The sequence below is a fragment of the Galeopterus variegatus genome, unplaced genomic scaffold (assembly GCF_000696425.1).
Source record: "Galeopterus variegatus unplaced genomic scaffold, G_variegatus-3.0.2 Scaffold627, whole genome shotgun sequence".
NCBI lineage: Eukaryota > Metazoa > Chordata > Mammalia > Dermoptera > Cynocephalidae > Galeopterus > Galeopterus variegatus.
In genome coordinates this window covers 436796-457917 of record NW_007726738.1, presented here as the reverse complement: position 1 = coordinate 457917, position 21122 = coordinate 436796, and the positions used below count along the sequence as shown (strand labels likewise).

Below are 21122 nucleotides of genomic sequence, written 5' to 3'. Positions count from 1 at the left end.
ACTGTTGTCTTATTTTTAAAAATTGCCAGTCATTCCAACTACCACCCTGATCAGTCAGCAGCCACCAACACTGAGGAAAGACCCTGTACCATCAAAAAGATTACAACTTGCTGTAGGCTCAGATGACCATTAGCATTTTTCAGCAATAAAATATTTTAAATTAAGGTGTGTACATATTCTTGACATAATGCTATTGCACAATTAATAGACTACAGTATAGTGTAAACATAATTTTTACAGGCACTGGGATCTGGAACTGAACCTGCCATATCTTCAAGATATGCCTGGACTCAGCAATAAGAAAGAACAAACTACTAATGCATGCAAGAACATGACAAATCTCAAAAACATCACGCTATGTGAAAAACTAAACACAAAAGGCCACATACTGCATGACTGCACTGATATCATCTTCCAGAAGAAGGAGAATCATGATGACAGAAAGCAGATTAGTGGTTACCTGTGGCCATGCAGAGGAAGGATGGACTACAATGGAGCACAAAGAATCTTTTGAAGGTAATGACTATGGTTATTTCATGGCTGCACACATCTGTTAAAACTCATTGAATTGTGCACGTTAAACGGATGCAATTTATTGTACCTAAATCATATATCTATAAAATTGATGAAAAAACAAGAGAAAAAAAAAGGCTGGTCAGGTAAGAGTCCAAGTAGATGAATGAGCATGAGACAGCATGCAGTCAGTGAAATTCCCAAAAGATACTAACCAAGGTTTTGGAGAACGATATTGGTATTTGTTATTTTGTTTTGGAGTTTCACTTAAAAAATATCACTCATCAGAACATTCAAAGTAGTAAATGAAAAAAAGAAAGTTCCCCACTGCCAAGGGAGAGTGGACAGCCACTGCCAAGAGCAATTTCTGTGTTGTTCTGAACAGATTTTTCTGTACATTTTGTCCCAAGACAAAGACATCATTCTTCTCATATGTATTGTTCAGAAATTTACTTTTTCTTCTTACCAAAATAGCCTAACTTTTCATATCAATAATGTAGATGCACTGAGTTCTGAATATCACATTATGTTGGTATACTATCATTTCTTTAAGCAGTTCTCCCACGATGGACACTTTAGACTATTTACAGTTTTTCAAAATTACAATGCTACAGTATCTATGTACATATATCTTTGCATGTTTGTAAAATCTGTGGATTAAGAGAATGGGCACTTTTGTTCTATAATTCTAAAACGCCCTACAAAAATTTTCTGTCATTTAGTTGTCTTATTTTCTCCAGACTCCTTCCAATAATGGACACCACTACACTTTCAACAGATGAAAAATAACCTCAACCCTGTTTTTTAACTTTCAATTTTAAAAATTATGAGAAAGGTTAAGCTTTTGGCCCATGACTGCAGGTCACTTGTGTTTCTTCTCTTTGAACTCCCAACTTTTCTAGTAGGTCATTGATCTTCATCTTAGTGATTTGAAATCCTTACTGTCTTATTGTGCCAAAGACTGACTGATGACTGATCTGCAGTATCCATCCTCTCCTTATTCTTTTTAACAACATGACCTTCCCCTCCCTGAATTTCAGTTGGACTTATGTCCACCTAGTTAGAGACATTTGCCAGCCTCTCCTGCAGCTGGAAGTTGCCATGTGACTATGTAGGGGCCAATGGAGGTGGGAGAAAGTGAAAGGCACATTTCCCAAGTCACGATCTGAAAGATAAAAACTGGATGTCCTTGACTTGTTTTTTTACCCCCTCCCCCTTCCTGTTTGCTGGGAAATGTCAACAACTACAGCAGCCACTTTGGACCAGGCAGGGAAGCCACATGTGGAAGGTAACAGAGTCAACCCATCTACCAAGAATGGCTCCCATTAGACTATTATGAGAGAAATATAAACTTCTCTTTTATTTCAGCCACTGATTTTGGGGGGGGGGGGGGCAGGGTCTGCATTAAAGAGTCTAACCTATGTTCCAACTAATGCAGGTATTAATCAACTTTAACTTATAATCTTAAGAATGTCCAATGTTAGAAGTACTAATTGAGTGCTTCAATGAATTCTTTACAATATAGAGTACTAGCAAGAGACAAATTAGATATCTCAACCAGTCCCTGTTATCTTCTGTAAAATTCCTAGAGCGGTTCAGGCATCCAAAACTGTTTGAAATAACATTCCAGTGGTATTTCCACAGTAACAATGATTATCCAGGGAATGAGGGTTGTAGTAGATAAAAATAACACTTATCTAGGTTTATTTTTAACATATAAAATATTTGTGGGGATAAGACAGACACTCCCAAACCCTGCCAGTAAAGTTTAAAACTGATATAAACTTTCCATAAAGCAATTAACAGCATACATCCAAGCCCCAATGTTTATTCCCCTTGACTGATATTTCCATTTCAACAAACATTTATTCTAAGGAAATAATCTCAGCTGTACATTGAACAATTTAAGAAATTCTGATAGAAATTTCTTTTTCAAAGATGTTAACTTCAAAACTTATTCATCACTTATGTCATCTGACCTTTTTTAAAAAACACTAAGTATACATGGAAATAAAATTTATAAATAAGAAAGGAAACCATCCAAGTTCTTCCTTTGAAATTATACCATTTATAGTTCAGTTTCTAAAATTATAATTATAATTATAATTAATTAATTAATTAATAATTATGCCTTCTGAATACACATGATACAAATACAATTTCCTCTGCTGAATAAGCTACTACTAAAATCTTTACAAGCTATCTTCAAAGAATTTTTCCATGACGTCTAATGTTACCTGGTAAGCTTGAAATGCTAGTTAAAATGCAAAAAAGAAATAAAGATTCTCAGGGTTTAGCACAGGGAACGGATGTGGTTATCTATTATGACACCAAAGAATAAAGATGTAGAAAACACAGTTTAGGAAAACTATCTAAGCTTGGAATCAAACAATGCCTGACTACAAATTTCCTTTAATTCTGAAAGACAATCCTCAGCTTAAAAGTACACATACAGTTATTACATATGTGTACGTATACAAACAGTATATGCACTCAAACATACATGAATACATATATGTTTAAGTCTGTATACATGTATGAGTATATGTATATATGTATGAGTTTTATATAAATACATTATGAATATATATTTTTTCACATGTAAAATCTATATGATTAAAATTTTTCAATACATGAAGCTAAAATAAAGGAAGCAATCCTGTGTAAATATGCCATACTTTTAGGGAATATCATGGCTAACTTTAACATATTTGAATATACAGTACCCAAATTCATTCACACGAAATTATCTTATTACTATGAATTAAAATGATGAGAAAAATTAATCCATGCAACAAAAACATTCTAGCCTCTCTACCAATTCCTTTAAATTCAGTTGCAATTTATTTTAAGAATCTTTTCTGGCCAACTCGATGGGCTATTGAACAGGTATACACTTTCCACTGATGGCTTGTTTTATGCTAATTGTTACTAAGCATTCAATTGGACAGCATTCAGGTAACACAGGCCAAGAACTAGCTATCAGAAGGCAGTTAACACAATAGATAAAATCCAGATTTCAAGAGAATATCCTGAATATCCACTAGCAGATGCTAAAGTCACCTCCAATCAGAAGAGGCTTTTTATCTTCAAAACTGGCAAGATAGTATATATGTATATATTTTCAATAATCTTCATGTGACTTTCAGGTAAAGCTTTATAATTGAAACTTGCTTAGCAAATTTTTTGAGCAAACTAAAAATTGTTATAAAGGAAAAGCATCTACTGTTTCGTTTTATGCTTGACTTGATAAAATTCTAAAAACCTGAAACAGATCAAAATGAAGGCTTTTATTTTAACTCGTCTACTCTCATAAAGCCAACAAACAATGAAATAGTGACTGTAATTTTAGATTCACAGATTCACAAATCCTTTGTCCATAGGAACTTTGGGTTAACTGGAGAGAAATATCAACAGAAAAATTTTATGACATAGCTGAACATATCTGCAACTAAAAACGTTATCACTTGCAACTAAAACAAGTAGCTAAATTGAAGTCTTATTCTCTCTCAAGCACCCTCCTTGTAGATTTTCTTGCCTTTCCAAATTACAAACTCAAAAGCAAAAGCATTCTATATTTAAAATTAAAATTTTTATTGCCTTCTCATTTTATTTAGAAATCGCCCTACATTCTAATGCTACAAATATCTTAGATGACCATTTTCAAGTTTCTGTAAGATTTGCTAAAGATAATTATTCTCATCAATATGCATATCCATGTATTTATTAATACCTCTCTGTAACTAAGGGTTTTTAAAAATTTTTTAAAAAGGTCAATGAATAGATAGCATATAAAGTTTTATTAACACTCTGGGCACTGACACCACATATTCTTCTAGTTAAAGCATCAGCTGGATTATCATCTTTATAAGTGAGAAGTAGTTATGACATGGTTAAACACAATGAGTAAATGCTTTCAATGAGTATTTCTGAATAACAAGATTTCGTTCTCCATTATATTCATTTAAATCATTATTAATCTGCATTCTGAACACAAGAAAGCTGGATTGTACAGATAAATAGAAACCAGGGTAGTATAAAAGACTGTCCTTTAAATAATGCATAAAGCAGATATTTCAGTGGATATGTATTACTAAGGTTTTAAACTATACCACGCCTCTGAGAATTAATTGTTTATTTATATGTATATTTATATGTAAATCTATATTTATATGTAAATATAAATATACATACAATTATATTTGTGCTAACAGGAAAGAGGAATAAACTTTATAAAGTTATTATTTGATATTAGTACATAGCCATGATGTCCTCAGAGTACTACACTTAGAATTATAATAAAACCTACCACGGGTGATAGACATATTGTGAAATACAGAATACCGTAAAGAAAGATTCTATAGTAACAGACCATTAGAAAGCAGTTTTGCCTCTCAAAGAATTCAAAGAAATCAAGTTCAGTCAAAATCATTTTTTAAAGAAATCAACATTTTCCCACATGGTACAAACATCTGGGAATAACAGAATTGCCCAAATCATTTTAAGACAACACTAAAGTACGAACATTTACTAACATTTTAACTACCTATTAATAATGGACATGCTCAAAAGAAAATGTAGAATAAGATTAGAGAAAAATAGAAAAGAAAAAAGCAAAAGTCAAATTTTCCTTACACACAGGACAAATCCTATATAAAAGTGCTCCTATGCATATAGTTCCAAAATGAAACTGTCTGAAGAAAGAATGGCAATTATCATTACCCATTATCTGCTGCATTAAAGTTTTGTATCACCAAGATTACATAAGACCTGCATACCAAGTTCATCGTGCAAACTGCTGCCGCCTACAGCAGGTGCATTGTCATGTGATGCTTCTAAGTGGACACTCCCACTTCTCACCAGCAAGGAGGCACTAGCACTGAGCACTGCAGCCTGGGAAGGGGGGCGGGACTGGACTCTGACCTGGGCTGTGGACTGCTGGCCTTGCTGACCATCTTGAAGGCTAGGAAAAAACATGGATTGGGGAGACATTACAGGGAAGAAAAGAGAAAATGATAGCTAGAATGACGTCAATATAGAAAACTAATCTCAAAAGGACACTTTTTCAACGTAACCTAAGAAAGAGCCAATAAACTTTGTAAAATATACAGATTACACTGCCAACTTAAATCTTCTGGTCCTAATAAATCTGATAGGCAGTGATGAATGCAGTAAACATTTAATGTACAGTCAGCCCTCTGTATCCATGGGTTCCACACTGATTGACTTAATCAACCGCGAATCGAAAATACTCAGAAAAAAACATTGTGTCTGTAATGCACATGTACAGATTTTTTTCTAGTCATTACTCCCTAAACAATACAGTACAATAACTATATAGCATTAGGTATGATAGTAATCTAGAGATGATTTAAAGTATACGGGAGGATGTACATAGGTTATACGCAAATACTATGCCATTTTATGTCAGGGACTTGAGCATCTGAGCAGAAGGTCCTGGAACCAACCCCAAAGGATACTGAGGGATGACTGTGTATATAAATTGGTCAATCTGTGACTTTTTTCCACCTCAAGCCAACTAAATTCTAGCGTAAGGAAGTAGAAAGCAGCAAAGAAGGATCGTAGTACATTCAATATATGTGGGTTGTAGATAAACCCTATTTTGCAATTAAATGTGTACTTCACTTTTATTAATAATCTTGCAATAATTCTACAATTGTTCTTTTAAATATTCTGGGATCTCATATTCACAATAAAACAAAGCCTCTAAGCACTGCAAACCAAAGAAACTTATCAAATGCAACTAAAATGACAATTTTGAATCAAAAGAAAATCACAAACTAGTGCAAGAAAACCAAAAAAGCAGACTCAACCAAGTGAAATACAAATGGTCATTGGGATGTTGACAGAAGTAGAACTGGCATAAAGTTACCTATAACAAGCCTACATATTTCTGAAATAAAGCCATATGCCTTATGTATAAGGGGTTAGTTAACAATTAGTTCCCTTAAATTTTGTTATTTCCTTTCCCAATCCATATTGTCATCTCATTAACAAGGATCCATCATTTTGAAAAATCCTAAAAATAAATTTGGAGGGCCGGCCCGGTGGTGCACTGGATAGTGCGCTGCTTGGGAAGCACGGCAGCGCTCCCGCCCGAGGGTTCGGATCCCACATACGGACCGGTTCCCGCTCACTGGCTGAGCGAGGCGCGGGAGCAACGCCGAGGGTTGCGATCCCGTTGCCGGTCCCCGGTCCGGTACGGGGGCAACACTGAGGGTTGCGATCCGTTGCCGGACACGGAAAAAAGACAAAAGACAAAAAATAAAAATAAATAAATAAATAAATAAATAAATAAATTTGGAAACCAGTAATTTCTCAAAGGATATTACAGTCTTCTCTAAATTTTATAAATTTTAAGAAATACTTAGCATTTCATTTTATGTTATTAAAATTATATTTATAAAAACTACCTAAATTATCTAAATAATTAAGAAACTATATTAACTCATTTTTAATTTTTATGTATTTAAGAAATTATGAATTTTAATATTCTTACTACAGTATTTGTTTAAATTTAAACTGACAAAATTCATAAAAACATTGAGTATAACTATTACACATCATTCTCTACATAATATTCAATGCGACTCTCCATTCTGTCAACTTAATTTTACTTTGACAATCCAGGGGTCTGTTACAAAAATTATTAAACCTCTAGAACAAAAAGAAGAATGCTAAGAATGGCCTTCATTTATTTCATCATCTTTCATGAGTTCTCAACTTCCCTCTAATCCTCTGAATTCAATGTAATGATTTCTCCGGTGCCTAAAAAACAAACTCATCAGCTGCAGAATGATCATGAAATAAAAAGGCTAAGGAGAAATACTATACATATATACATTTTAAGCCTATGGTTATGGCAATAGAATACACTCTGAAACTACCCTAATACAGTAGCTCATGACTGTTTAATTAAAATTTTAGCTCCTCAGTCCTGCTAACCACATTTCAAGTGCTCAATAACCATATAAGGTAGCTGTGGCTACCACAGCTAATATCTACCAACATGGGCAGTAGCAAGTGTTAGTGTCTACCATATTGGAAGACGCAGATTACAGAATATTTCCACCATCCCAGAAAGTTCTATTAACGAGCACTACCTAAAACATTCATTTTTTAGGCTTCTTTTAGAGTCACTGCAAAGTATACATTCCAAGCAGAGCACAGGAATGCACAAAAACCAAGTCTGCTTAATACTGACTTGTCAATCCTCACTGGCATTATTTTTTTCAAGCCATAAATATAAAAATATTTATTTAATTACTTCTTTGGTCTATGGCCGGCCCGTGGCTCACTCAGGAGAGTGCGGTGCGGACAACACCTAGGCCATGGGTTCGGATCCTATATAGGGATGGCCAGTTAGCTCACTGGCTGAGCATGGTACTGACAACACCAAGCCAAGGGTTAAGATCCCCTTACTGGTCACCTTTTTATAAAAAAAAATAAAATAAAAAATTACCTCTTTGGTGTAGAATCTTTGTGCAACGGATATAAATCAAGAGATGATCTCGGAAACAAATATAATCAGATAAGTTTTTGTGTTCTACACATATATAATTGATCTGTATGCTTCCTCTGAAGCTACGTAAACTTAGCCACAAATCTTACCAAACTGAACAAATTTCCCAACAGTTAGATGTATTTTAATGTGAACATATTTGAAAACATACTAATCTTCAAAATAGAGATGTGTAATGTATATGCAAATATACAAAAAGGTTTTTTAATATTAGGCAGTGCATGAAAATCAACACCAGAATAAAGAAATAAAATCAGCTAAAATCTATGTGATTATAAATGTCAAGTTTTTGAACATCAAAAGATAGTAATAAAATGTTTATGTCCCTTGAATTCCTATTTTCAAAATCCTTCAACCACAAAAAAGCCTGTCATTTTCACATGTTATTAAGAAACATATTCTTGGAGGATTGTAGTTCATCTTAAACTAACATAACTGGCATGAATAAATCTTTTTTACAGTTCCAATTATATGCCAAAACTACCAGTTTGAGATAAGGAGCAACAATTTTATAACACAGCAAAAGGAAAGGTAGAAATTTAGGTCTCTAACTATCAGCTATCACTAGCGTTGCTGTCATGTAATCTTACTATGATAAAAAAAAAAACAGTTGACCTTGGTCTTTCCTTCCTCTGTAACACTTAGTTGGTACTCGACACATTCTGCTTTATATTCTTAGCTATCTTTGTTATGTGTCTTCCCAACTAAAATGTAAACTCTAAGAGTATGATTATATTATTCCTATGAATCTCCAGATTCCAGGGAAAACCCAAAAGAGTATCATGAACATAGTACACAACAAATATTTGGTGGATTCGTTTCTGAGCACCACAAAATGATCCCTAAGAATTTTTAATCATGGACTCTCACTTATTACAACGATCTTATTCTATTACAGATCTTTCAACCTTACATTTTTAAAAAGAAATCTAAGAATATACTAAAGCTTTATTTTCATTCCCCAAAATACACTGATAATTTCTTTCCATCCCAATCAACTAACTAGAACTCAAAAGGAGATCATGTTTTTAGAACTTATAGAACAAATATAGAACTAACTCTTAATGTCAGTATTATTAAAATTTTAAGTATCTGTCTTTGTTTTTAGCTCTAGTAACTGGAAGAATTAGCAAGGGCCTACAAAACCTACCTAACAAGACTAACTCAATAAAAATTTTTTAAAAAATAATTCTAAAACACTATATTCTAATAGGTATTATAAAATACATGCAAATTCTCTTTGTAAGGAAATTGATGTTTCACTCCCAATCCTTGGGCACAATATTTACCAAGTCACTTTTTGGATGGTCAATTACTTAAACTATTCTTTAAAGTTTAAAGTAAATTAGTCGGGCCGGCCCGGTGGCGCACGGCGGCGCTCCCACCGAGGGTTCGGATCCCATGTGGAGACCAGTTCCCGCTCACTGGCTGAGCACGGTGCAGGCGCAACACCGAGGGTTGCGATCCCATTGCCGGTCCCCGGTACGGGCGCAACACTGAGAGTTGCAATCCCGTTACCGGTCAGTAAAAAAGACAAAAAGGAAAAAAAATAAAATAAATAAAGTAAATTAGTAGATTTTACTAATATTTACATAGTAACTATAATGAAAGTATTGTCACATCTATTCAATTTCTTTCTAACAAACAAGTTTTCCAAATTTTAAATGATCAGACCATGGCATGCTATATTTATTTAGAGACGAAATTATTCTGTAACTCACACTGAGAAATAACACAATATACTTTACTAAATATTTTTATAATTCTAAAAGAGTTTTAAATAAATTGTTGTTTCTCCTAATTCCTCACATCTAAATTTATTTTACTTTGCCCATGATGAGGTCAGCTTATTTAAGATATACGCCACCTTTGTACTGGAAATATACCAGAATCTCAACAAAAACTACATCCTGACTACTTTCCAAAAGTTCTAATATGAGCCCTTTAGAAATAAGTTTTATACTATATCTTCATTTGAATGGTGATACATTTAAAACTCTAGAAAAACATGGGAAAATCCTGTGTGATCAGCTAAACTTAGAACACAGCTCTTTAATATTCCACCAGGCAGAGAAAAAAACTAATTTGTCTACATTTGTTTGGTGAGTTGGATCCAGCAGGCTCATCTGCAGCAAAGAATGAAAGGATTTCAAAAGACAAAAAAGAGAAGGTTAAAAAAAAAAGTTAAGAAGTATTAACATGGAGTGAGGAAGAAAGCAAAGTTGTCTATGGGTAGTATTATTCAAGGGGCAAAAAGAAGAGGTTCAAAACAAAATAGAAAAAGTAAAATAAGATGCTGAGTTCTTTTTGTACATTGGGACTATACCCCAAACCCATCATCAGAAAGGAAAGTTACTTTAGGCAGGAAAGGAAAGAAGATAGAAAGGAAAATATAAGAGGGCTCACGAAAAGCAAAGGTGCTTAGAAAAGGTTTCTGGAATAAATGTTTCTTTTAAATTGGTTGCCTTCACCATTTTAAATATTGGCTTAACTAATCTATACTACTTTACATAGAATTATGTATTATTGAAAAACTAGGAATAAAAAACTAGGAAGTTCCTGACTGCAATATAAAATTCAGAAAATAATCAAGTCTTAAATGGCAGGGCAATATAAAATAAAGTAACATTTTTATTTATTTATTTATTTATTTATTTATTTATTTATTTATTTATTTATTTATTTTTTAAAGCTGACTGGTAAGGGGATCTTAACCCTTGACCTGGTGTTGTCAGCACCAAGCTCACCCAGTGAGCTAACCAGCCATCCCTATATGGGATCCGAACCTGTGGCCTTGGTGTTATCAGCACCACACTCTCCCGAGTGAGCCACGGGCTGGCCCTAAAGTAACATTTTAAAGTAATAAGAATTTTGCCACTTTCAAGAACAAGGTTTTAGGAAGGGAAGGGTCTTTTCTCTTCTAATCTACCATGCATTCAGCAGCAGTTATTTCATCAAATTTTCTTTCCTTCTGAATTTGAAATGAAAATGTGGCAGGAAAATGATCTGTATAATAGTGCCTTGGGGCACAGAGATTAATAAAAGCTTATGATATAATAAATGAACCGCTTAAGCAAGCACATGTAAAGTATTTATGTGCATATTTGTGTTTTTAAAATAAAACACAAATCTTTTGAATAGATTTTTATACTTCTAATTTGAGGCATTGACTCAATAGATTTGATACTATAAGAATAAAACACTTACTAAAATTTTAATGGAAAATTATCCCCAATGTTACAAATGGATTCTTACTTAGGAATATTGGGAAAACTAAAAATGTTTCTGTTCAATACACTATAGAGGTTGAGCAATTCAACAAAGATGAATGTACAAACATATATATCCAATTGACCATACTTTACATAAACTCAATATTTTAGTTCTGTGTCATTTCCTATGTTCTGGTGATTGTGAAATAAAGACACCAAGTATTAAGCAATACACCATAATTTAGCAAAATAAATTAATCAAACTGTCTTAGTAAGCTGAGATCAGTTCTCGGTTATACCTCAACAAGCTCACCACTTGGTTCCATATGTGTTCATATTAAACAATGTCAAGATGTTGGGAAAAGATATTGCATCAATATTATTAATTTGTTGTAGGAAAAAAAGAAAGGCTGACTTAAGGCCTACTATTTACTTTTCTATAACTGCCCTAAAGTGATTTTGCAATTTAAAATTGAGAAAACAAATCTGATTGTGTTGTTTAAATAGTGCAACATATGGCATGCATAATGCAATAGGCTTATGGTCACATGCAGAGAAAGCCGAAAAGAACTTAAATGTATAGGAGAGAAACAGAAAGAAAATACGAAGCTCTTCAAATGCTTTCTTGGGACTGACAGAACAGGTTAGAAGGTCTGTTACATGCATGCTAAACTTGGTGGAATTTTAAAATACCATACCTTAGGGGTGATCCGATGAGTAATGTAGGAGGGGTAGGGTTATTCCCTGCATTGTGCCGGCGCCGTACTGCCTGGCGCCTAAATGTGCTGCGTTCACGGCGAAATGACACTGCCTCCTCGCTGGCCTGTACTGCTGCATCAAGACAGACTTAGGTCAAACAGGAGCCCAGGTCAGAGATGTAAACAGCAGCTGAGCCTGTCTTTCCCCAGACTTCCCACCCTCATGGGTAAAGGAAATCTGTCTAATTACTCCAAATTATTTTCATATGAACACTGTTAATCTATCATATGAAGGAATACACAAACAGTATGCATCATTTATTTAAAGATAATTGTTTCTTTAACAATAATGTTTTTGGTCTATTATCTGACCTCACCACCATCTCTTCAACCTCAATTTCCTATTTCCAGATCTCTGTTGCTTTAAATCTTTTCCTGAAAGTCTTTTTTATTTTTATCCCATATTCCTCTATTATGCCTTTAACTAAGTCAGCCTTAAAAGTACAGTATTTATTAGTTTCTACTAAAGGAATGGGGCATTAGTTTCTTACTCTCACGAGGATAGTAAAAGCAGCAAAGATAGTACTTCATTGTCGATGCCAAGGAGTAAGGCAGTAAGTTTATCTCATGGTATACTGTGCCATAATTTTGGCAGCATTAAATGAAACTACTGACTGCAAAATTGCATGTTTGTTAAATGTTCAGGATAACATGAACATATCTTAATTGTAAAATACTCTACAACCATCAAATTTTATTCAACTCTATGCCCCTGGCCTTGGTCCCTTCAACATTAGGAAGCAAACATCAACAAAATGGCAAGTAAAGAAATTCATAGCTTAATCTAGAAGCAATAAAGTACAAACTAAAACCAAGCATACAGCAATGAGAAAGTCATAACAATGGCTTAGTAGAATTACACAGGTTTTACAAAATCATACTAATTGACCAATTTGAGTTTCTCAAACAAAATTATTTCATCCATTTAAATATAAAACAATTGTTTCCTAGTGATATAAATATTTTGGAAATCATTTTGATTTTGAGAATTGGGTAATTTGATGCTAAATATAAAAACAGACAAAACATTCCTTTTGAACACGAAAATTCCTTTAAATGTGAAAAAGCTGTTACTTGTGGGGTAAAAGCTCATTTATACAAAAATTATATAGGGCCAAGAGAACAACTGATGCTAAGTAAATCTGGTCATCTAGAACTAAGCTGGTGTCCAATATGGTAACCAATAGCTATATTAATTAAAATTAAATAAAATTTAAAATTCAATTATCCAGATTCATGAACCACACACACTTCAAGCACTCTGTACTACATGTATCTAGTGGTTACCATTATTGGATAGTGCATATATAAAACATTTCCATCATCACAGAAAGTTGTATTGGACACTGCTGATCTAGAAAGTCAAGGCTGCTTTTTTCTAACCACGATCTACAAAGGACATGGCATTCTGTGCTAATTCCTGACAACCATGATGACCTCAATGAAATAAAAATGCAATCAGCATCATCACAAAGGAGAAAACATATTGGCAGGGCAATCACTGGATGAAAGATGACATAAAGCAAAGAAGAAAACAAGACAGTTGAGGGAAGAAATGAAAAATTAGATGAGTAATTGGTATACCTGCTAACAGTTCTTAGATACCAGTAAGGTTAAGTCGGGTCATGAAATTTAAATCACGATTTAAAAACTCAATTCAAGACTTATTTTGTGAAGTTTATATTGAAGATTTCTATTCTACAGTTGTAACAAACTATTACAAACTACTATGCTATTATTTTTAAACCACTGATTACAACAAACAACTATGATTAATTTACAGGTCAATCCAATTTCACTGAGAAACTTACAAACATTCTTTTTTTTTTTTTCCTTTTTGTCTTTTTTACTGACTGGTAACGGGATCGCAACCCTCGGTGTCACGCCCGCACCGGGGACCGGCAACGGGATCGCAACCCTCGGTGTTGCGCCCGCACCGCGCTCAGCCAGTGAGCGGGAACCGGTCTCCACATGGGATCCGAACCCTCGGTGGGAGCGCCGCCGCACTCCCAAGCAGCGCACTCTCCAGTGCACCACCAGGCCGGCCCACAAACATTCTACTGATAGATATTCTGTTTCAACCAAAATAGCAGAGAAAAATTTACCCAGACAATTTATAGGAGATAATTTAATCCATAAAACATACTAAAATTATTCAGAAAGATTTAGGAAAAAGCAGTATGTGAACATTGGATACTTAGAATAAGAAGAAGGGAAATAGGGGACAGTCTTCTTTACTACCTTGCTCATAGTACTGCGACAAAAAGACAAGATACATTGTCCACTTTATTTTTTATTTTTCGTGGCTGGCTGGTACAGGGTCCAAACCCTTCCCTTGACCGTGGTGTTATAACACCAACACTCTAACCAACTGAACTTAACCAGACAGCCCACAGTGTCCATTTTTAGTCAAAATCTTCTTTTGCTTTTTAGAAAACTTCTTTTTTGTTATTAACACACCATTTATATTTTGTTATCTGCAAAATAGCTACCTATTACATTACTTTCTTATAGTCTTGGAAACCCACTGAAGATGAAAGTTCAGACATCCATTGAACAACGCATTAAAGTGGAGTTATGATTACTGCTTATGTTGTCCTTTGTAACATTCAGGGTATAAATATCTAATGTTACAGGAACTTTCAAAATTTTTTCATGTTTACTGTGGCAACTGCTTTAACAGTAGCTAGGGTCATAACATTCACCTGAAAATGCTATGCTATAATTTATGGTCACAGTAAATAAGACTAAACCATGTACCCTGGGAATGTGCTACTTATACAGAACAGCTCTATTTGGAAAAGGGTCCAGTGGGGATCCAGTTCTATTAGAACCAAAGTGGGGGAAAAGTGTCTTTAAAGCTAAAATAATTTGCTGTAAGCATATATAGTCGCATAAGTTGTTGCCACACCTGATGAAAGTTCACTTCCACCAACCAGTTGTAATAAACTCCTTGTATCATTTAACTTTATAAGAGTAAGAAAACAAAGCAAAAAAATCTTTTAACTAGGTAACGAGAGGACAGAGAAAATACTTTCAAAATGTTTTGAAGTTGACATTTTGACACTGCTTAAAACCCAGTATCTTCTGGAAAAGAACAATGAAATTGACCAGTACAATAATAAGAGTATACAATTAGTACTCTAGGTACAACTAAAATTTTATGCATGTGTAAGTAAAATAGAAAAAACAATCACAAACATTCAAGTGATTCAAAAATCATGAATGATAACACAGGTATTAAATAATTTCATGGACACATATTTAGACAGTATATTTTTAAATGTATGTTTTGTGTTTTTTCAAAATTACAATAGTCTTGACTTTCTAATCATTCCTCTATTTGTGTTAAAAATACTTTGAAAGGCTGAATTTACAATCATAAGTTTAAGAGGGACCTTCATATAATTCAGCTTTGGCATAGTGATGCAACTTTTGGTATACTGATGCAATCACTCAATTAAGTTTGAGGATTTACTGAGTGCCTAAGCGCAATTCATGGGCAAGGCACAAATACCCCAAGACATATTGGACAACTGTGATCTGATCTATTCCTGAAGATCATAAAGAAAGTAAAATCCACAAAACACACCACCCACCTCAGAAGTTACTTTCTATTTATCCCAATGAGTTAAGGAAAATTCTACATGTTCTATACTGAACTATTTTAGTTCAACTATTTATTTTTACATGGGGGTATTAAAATAACAGATTATCAGTTGGTTTTACTCTGTAAATGAAAACAGAAAAACACTAAAGGATTCCAGGATGTTGGAACACACAAAAGAACAAAATTTGGTGAGATAAGAGGTGACATTTATCCAAATTCTATCTCAAAAATTGTAAAGTTGTGCATATAAATACGTACAGATAAAGACACCACTTAAGAAACAATGTCAGTCATACGTCTGATTAATTAGTGAAAGGATTCATATGTAATAAGTTACTTCCTAGTTGTGATGTACTACTATGGCTTGGCCTCTATAGATAGCTCAATTACTATTAAATAAATTAATAAAATTTAGACAGAAGAAATTGCTCAAGAAAATTGTTCTTTTCAGTGGAAAGTGTTTATTGTGGAGGGAAAAAGGAATAAATATGGAAAGGCAAAAATAAAAATGTGTATTTGTCACCTCAAATAGATCAGGAAAAAAATGCTATTAGGAAATTAAATTTTTAAGAAAGATGACAAAAGTATGAAATAAATAACCATAGTACATCTCAGAAAAAAGACATTTGCAAACATTTTGAAATACACTGAAATATTCTTCAAGGGAAAATCTATTTTACTTAAGAACAAAATTACTATATGAAGTGAACATTCAAATGATTTTGCAAAGAAATTCTAAAGGAAATATTTCAGTCTAGGCATGAAAATCCCTTTCTTAGTTTCCATGTCAGCCAAGAATGATGCTAACTAACATTGACATGCAAAGATTTTGTTCTAATAAAGAAACAAATACCTGTAAGCATCATTTTCTGGGAGGTCAAAGAACAATGAGAATCCACTACTGTACAACTTCTAAGCATCAATTCTAAATTAAAATAATTTCTGCCTCTGTAAACATTTTAAAGGACTACTATACTTTTTGACAAGCCGACAAACAACAACAGAATTATTAGCCATGTTTTATATTAAAGAGAATATCCTCGCTGATATTTTCCACAATCCCAGCAGCCAACCACATACAGCTGGGGAGATGGAATGCCTTCAAGAAATTAAACTCTGGAGTCATAAATCTCACAATGAGTTTTAGAACAGTTCCTAAAAGATATAGCTTAAGGATTCTTACTTTCATAGGCGGTTCCTAATCTTTAATCTTTTGTGAATGGAATGAAAGATATCAACCCTCTCCCAGAAAAATGCATTCAGATACTATTTTGCATACATTTTTCTGGAGATTCACCTAATAAGGAGTCATTAATGAAGTACATATATTTGAAGTGACATATTTGAAAAGGGAAACATCCCTATAAATGATTTCAAGGTATTGGCGTCTTAATTTCCATAATGAATCCATAACTTATAAAACACTTTCATACTCTACACTCAACAGGTTTCAACTCATTAGAGTCTGATAGTTAACTGTGAGAACAGCCTAGACAGTTATTCCTGTTTTACAATTGAGGAAATTGAGACACAGATTTAATGGCTTGCCAGAGTATTCAGCCAGTAATTAGAGGTGGTATTAAAAAGTAATCATTTGATTCCTTTTCAGAATTTCATTGCTGCTACAAAGAAAAATACTACAATGTTTGTTCCTACTTGACAAAATCAGGCATCAGCTGATTCTAGGATTTCTATATTACTTAATTATACTTAATTACTTATTATAAACACTAATAAAATGCCTCTTTTCTTGAAATTGTTGTAAGGGAAGATAATTTTTCCAAACTTGTTTTACCATATTTAGTGAGCATTCTCCTATGTGGTTTTATACATCTAAACTTTCTTCACAGTATTTAAACATAATCTTTTCTTCATGAATCAGGGTCAGCCATACATACATTTATTATAGCATTATACTATAATACAGTATTAAGTTATGATACTAGGACGCCCTTGAACACTATTAGAGTAAAGAAGATAGTTTCCCCTGCATTCCATGACCACACATGCTTATGTTCCTTGCTTTGGTTTGAACAATTATTACAGCTCCTCCTTTAGGACTGGTTGTGTTTTTTCCGCTGTCACGACTTCAGCCTCAACACGTACACATCCCCTTCCACTAATGTGCTCTTCTAACTTGCCATGTAGACTGGGAAACCAGAAAATTATGTTTATTAGACATTAGAGTCTCCCTCCATTTAGTATAGCACAAAAGCGTTAATTCACATTTTCTTGCCTGTTCAATGGTCTTTTTCTTTCTAATGTTCAATAATATGTGGGTACAAAATAATAGATCTTCAATTTGTATGTAGAGCACAAAGCCTCATAAATTGTTTGAGAAGACATGACTTTTCTTTGAATACAGTAATTACTGCCTTAAAAGATTATCTTTGGTTCCAAACATAAATAATATAATAGAACCCTATTTCATGCTTACAGAATAGTGACCCAAACACTATATTTAAAATAATTTTCTCAGAGAATAAGAGTTTAAAAAATTCAGGAAAAAAATACAAAGAATAATAAGTAAACACAAACCTCTTCATTCTGGCTATTCTTTATAATCTGATAGCTGATATAGAAAATATGCTATAATAATAGTATTGAATCATGCAAAAAATAAGTTTAAGTGGCCCTCCAAAGAATAATACTTTTATTAAAATACAAGCTAGAAAAACAGGACATTTTTCTATTATATATAACTTCTGTGCACTTTTTTATTCTTAAAATATTAGTCGTAAATTATTAAAGATATACCTTATAATTATAAAGGAAAAACAAAGTACAAAACAAGTGGTCGATAGAAAATGTTTTAGTAGAGCTGAAAATTTTTTTCCTGTCTAATTGCAACCATTATTGATGAAATCCAATTTTAACCAAAGTACTTGATTAATGGAGAGAGGTTCTATGAAAACAATCACTTGTTACATGACTTAATATCTAAAGGTAAGTTATACAACGTACTACTGTCAAAATAAAGTTAAAATCCATATTACTAGATTAGATGTTAATAAAAATATTTTTCTGCTGATATTATGCAAGAAGTTAGGAATTGAGACAGTATTTTTATTTTTACTATAGTCGAGTTTCACAATGACACAATTAGCATATCTCTATTTTTATATTTAATGATGTTCTTCTACTTTATTTTTATGCCGTTTAGAATTAATAAGGTTAAACAAAGACAGGATACATTTGCATAGCATAATGAACTGCCCTGTTTGAAACAGTAATGGCATCACTATTAAGAACTGACTATGTGCTAGGCTCTGTTATAAGCATTTTACATGTATTAACTACTTTAATCTTCACAACCCTACGAGATAGATACTATTATCATCTCATTTTAAGATGACAGAGCTGAGACTTAAAGAAGGTAAGTAGCTTTCCTAGACTCACAACTACAGTGGAGCCTATATACTAATAAAGGTAAATGACTCCATGTCACAAAACTAGATTAGCCTCCTGTTTTACAGTATTCTATTTTAGTACTTTTTTTCCTAAATTCCACCCCTCCACACTACCAACACCATCCACCTTAAAAATAAAACAAAAGGAAATCATTGGAGAACTTATCAACACCTCCAAATTCATTAAGATAAAATCTATTTATGGATTGTGTATAGATATATGAATGGTCAAAGAGTAAAGTGTCTATTGGCATGTTTCAGAAGTACAGTATGTAAGGAAGAATAAAAAGCCCCAAAACATTTCTCCTAAACTGCCAGACAGGACTGTAGCAAGTAACGTTAATATAAACAAATATCTTTAACAAGTATTTGAGATTCTAGGTAATTTTTAAGTAATAAGAACCAAGAAAAAATCCCTTCCCACTACCTCCAATATTCTAAAAAGCCCAGATAAATCCCCAACGAAACTCCTATATTTAGTTGTGATGAAAACCCACTAAATATAAATCACCAACACAATTAAGTGGCTTAGTTTTGATCTTATTTTTATCCTAAACATAATGAAACACAAATAAAAATAGCCCCTGCAATGCCTTCCTTTTGCAAAAAATGTTTTTCAACAGCCCACAGACTATTATATTTCTTCCAGCAAAGTAGATGGAAATTTTTAGTTCACTATTTGTTTCTCATTAAAATTCAATGGGTTTAAAAATATATATATGTGAACAAAAGAAAACAAAAGCTGGAACATGGAAAAATGAGGGCTTATGTTAGTCAAAGAACTGTACTGAGAAGCAAATAATTTCTATATAACTTTTCCTAAAAAACAGAATATCTCACCTTCCCTGTGAAAAGGAAATGACATTTTAAATAAAGACACAGATTTACTATAGCTCTTTAATAAAGCTCTAGATATTTTTTCAGTATTTACATTTCAACAGTATTTAGAGCAGCAATATTTTTCTGCTCACTCTTAAAATTTATTTGGATAATAACTTTAAAAATTAAGCTATATTTTAAAACCCAATGGTTTCTTGCATATTGTGAATATATCTGATATCATGTGTGGGAACATTCTCTAAAAGCATATCTTTTATAAAAAACAGAATGGTATCCAGATGGAAAGACTTGAGGGAATTTAATTACTATGTTGTTACCAAATAGTTATAACCATTTCAGATCTAATTAGTTCTCAATAGTTAGGTTTGACAGACTACTTTCTTTCTCAGGTACTAAAAGGTCATTTTCTTTACATTTCCATTAGAAATTAACCTTTGTAATAAACTTTACCCAAAATACAAGAGAATGTTTACCACAATATGGACTTTTAAAATACTCCGGATGCAATTAAAATTCTTTGAGAAAAACATATTCATATGTTACAGAATGTCTATACCAACAGAAAATCCAGCTTACCTTTTAATAACAGACCAAATATTATTATGCCAATAGGCTAAACTTTAAAACTGAAGATAAAAGCATAAATAAAGGGAATGGGGATAGAGGTTGAAAAAGCTAAGGTGTAACAACAGAAAACCTAATTCTTCTGATTCTATTCAAGAAGCAGATTCCATAATAACCAGAACAGAATAAACAAACTATTCCAGGCAGGAGGAAATAGCAAGAAACAACAATTCTGAAATAGACAGGCCAACACACACTGTCAGAATATAAAATCACCTATCCAATTTTGCACAATTCTCCATACCTGAAATAAATAAGCTATTACTTTAATCAAAACACCATCACTGTTATCATAGGAGGCATCATACACCCATTAATGAATACAAAATACCAACAGAAACTACAAACCTTGATTTAATAAAATAAAAAAGCGTTAAGTTAATAAAAATAAAATAAAATTTTATGTGTGAAACTTGAGTAAGTAAGGAATAAAACCAAAGAAACAGACAAAAAAGAGCCACAGTTTTCAAAGCACATAATCACAGCTAAAGTAATACTTGGAAAAATCTTATATACCAGGTTGAGTGATCCAATCCTGAAAGTTCAGCAGCACACACTGTATAAGAGTTGACTAAAAATGGTTTGTTGCCGCATTAATATAATTCTATGTTC

The 21122-nt window shown here is 33.1% G+C and overlaps 1 protein-coding gene across 4 annotated transcripts in view; it reads right to left on the bottom strand.

Annotated features, from left to right (window-relative positions):
- The window catches only part of PCNX (pecanex homolog (Drosophila)), a 117369-nt gene that overhangs the window by 95053 nt on the left and 1194 nt on the right, over positions 1 to 21122 (bottom strand). For 2 of the 4 annotated variants that reach the window (XM_008570766.1, XM_008570767.1), the window contains exon 1: positions 5292 to 5366. The exons of the other annotated variants lie outside the window; for them this stretch is intronic. The gene's annotated coding sequence lies outside the window, so the exon portion shown is untranslated. Of the gene's footprint in view, positions 1 to 5291; positions 5367 to 21122 lie in introns of those variants that run through there. 4 annotated transcript variants of the gene reach the window in all.